The following is a 2,886-nucleotide window of genomic DNA, read 5'->3' as shown; positions in this document are numbered from 1 at the left end:
TATAGTAAGGCATGAAAAGTCATAAAAAAGTCGTTGTGTGATAACAGGGCATAAAAAGTCATAAAAAAGTCATTGTGTACTAAGGCATGAAAAGTTATTAAATAATCATCGATAGTAATCTGTCATATTCTGTTTGGACCACACAATAGATTCATACACAGAAACAACCAGTGGTTTAGTAATAAAAGTTCTTTATTGGCAGCTGTTCAATGAGTGAGAGAAAGAGAGGTGGATGGTTGGAATGGAGCAGGCGACTTGTTTGAGTAGGAGCAGCAGGTGAGTGGCTTGGCTTGGAATGGCAGCACAGTAGTCAATTTCAGCAGGAATAGCAGTAGCATTGGAGCAGGCATGAACATGAAACATGAAAAATTGATACTATAGCAAGGCAAAAAAAAGTCATAAAATATCATAGTAAAGTAAAGCATACAAAGTCATAAAAAAGTCATAGTATAGTGAGGCAAAAAAAAGTTATTGTACACTAAGGCCTAAAAAGTCATAAAAACGTTATTGTATATTAAGGCATAAAAAGTCATAAAAAAAAGTCATAATTTAGTGAGGCATAAAAAGCCATAATATAGTAAGGCATAAAAAGTCATTGCATACTATGGCATAAAAAGTCCTAAAAAAGTCATAGTTAGGTAAGGCATAAAAAGTCATGATATAGTAAGGCATAAAAAGTCATAATATAGTAAGGCATAAAAAGTCATAAAAAAGTCATAGTACGTAAGGCATAAAAAAGTCATAATATACTAAGGCATAAAAAGTCATAGTATAGTATAGTAAGGCATAAAAAGTCATAAAAAAGTCATAGTATAGTAAGGCATAAAAAGTCATAAAAAAGTCATAATATACTAAGGCATAAAAAGTCATAATATAGTAAGGCATAAAAAGTCATAAAAAAGTCATAGTATAGTAAGGCATAAAAAGTCATAAAAAAGTCATAATATACTAAGGCATAAAAAGTCATAATATAGTAAGGCATAAAAAGTCATAGTATACTAAGGCATAAAAAGTCATAATATACTAATGCATAAAAAGTCACAAAAAAGTCATAATATAGTAAGGCATAAAAAGTCACAAAAAAGTCATAATATACTAAGGCATAAAAACTCATAAAAAAGTCATAATATACTAAGGCATAAAAAGTCTTAAAAAAGTCATAGTATAGTAAGGCATAAAAAGTCACAAAAAAGTCATAATATAGTAAGGCATAAAAAGTCATAGTATAGTAAGGCATAAAAAGTCATAAAAAAGTCATAGTATAGTAAGGCATAAAAAGTCATAAAAAAGTCATAGTATAGTAAAGCATAAAAAGTCATAAAAAAGTCATAGTATAGTAAGGCATAAAAAGTCATAAAAAGTCATAATATAGTAAGGCATGAAAAGTCATAAAAAAGTAATTGTGTACGAAGGCATAAAAAAGTCATAATATTGTAAGGCATAAAAAGTCATAAAAAAGTCATAGTATAGTAAGGCATAAAAAGTCATAATATAGTAAGGCATAAAAAGTCATAATATACTAAGGCCTAAAAAGTCATAGTATAGTAAGGCATAAAAAGTCATAAAAAAGTCGTAATATAGTAAGGCATAAAAAGTCATAAAAAAGTCATAATATAGTAAGGCATAAAAAGTCAGAAAAAAGTCATAGTATAGTAAGGCATAAAAAGTCTTAAAAAAGTCATAGAATAGTAAGGCAAAAAAATTCATGAAAATGTCAGAGAATATTAAGGCATAAAAAGTCATAAAAAAGTCATAGTATAGTAAAGCATAAAAAGCATTAAAAAAGTCATAATATACTAAGACATAAAAAGTCCTAAAAAAGTCATAGTATAGTAAGGCATAAAAAGCCTTAAAAAAGTCATAGTATAGTAAGGCATAAAAAGTCATAATATAGTAAGGCATAAAAAGCCATAATATACTAAGGCATAAAAAGTCATTGCATAGTAAGGCATAAAAAGTCATAAAAAAGTCATAGTATAGTGAGGCAAAAAAAGTCATGCAATAGTAAGGCATAAAAAGTCACAGTATACTAATACATAAAAAGTCTTAAAAAAGTCATAGTATAGTAAGGCATAAAAAAGTCATAATATACTAAGGCATAAAAAGTCATAATTTAGTGAGGAATAAAAAGCCATAATATAATAAGGCATAAAAAGTCATTGCATACTATGGCACAAAAAGTCATAAAAAAGACATTGCATCCTAAGACATAAAAAGTCAATTTAGTGAGGCATAAAAAGTCATTAAAAAGTCATAGTATAGTAAGGCATAAAAAGTCATAATAGAGTCATAATAAAGTGATGCAATAACAAGTCCTAGTATATTAAGGGAGAAAAAGTCATAGTATAGTAAGTCATAAAAGGTCATAGTATAGTAAAGAAAAGGGTCATTGTATACTAAGGAAAAAAGTCATAGTATAGTGAGGCAAAAAAAAGTCATAAAAATGTCATAGTATAGTAAGGCATAAAAAGGCATAATATAATGACGCATAAAAAGACATAGTACAGTGAGGTGAATGATCCGGGTCGTTGCAGGAGGAGCGTGGAGGTGGATGGTTGGAATGGAACAGGTGAATTGTCTGAGTAGGAGCAGCAGGTGCGTTGCTTGGCTGGAAATGGCAGCACAGCAGTCAATTACAGCAGGAGCAGGCAGCAGCACTGGAGCAGTCAAGAGCTGAGGTAGAGAGAGACACTGGTGAGGAATCATCCAACACAATGAGAAGCAATCAATCAGAATTCATGCATAGAGAGTGGAACAACCTCGCCATGAGTGAGTGGAGAGCCAGGGTTCTTATACTCAGCTTGATGAGTAAGGAAAAACAAGTGAAACCGGTTCTGCATCACTTCCCTGCTGAGAAGAACACACAGACAAGGGGGAGGAGACACA

This window comes from Seriola lalandi, unplaced genomic scaffold (genome assembly GCF_002814215.2).
Source record: "Seriola lalandi dorsalis isolate HSWRI2012SDOR001 ecotype SW California unplaced genomic scaffold, Sedor1 jcf7180002052925, whole genome shotgun sequence".
NCBI lineage: Eukaryota > Metazoa > Chordata > Actinopteri > Carangiformes > Carangidae > Seriola > Seriola lalandi.
Note: the sequence above shows the minus strand (reverse complement) of the source record.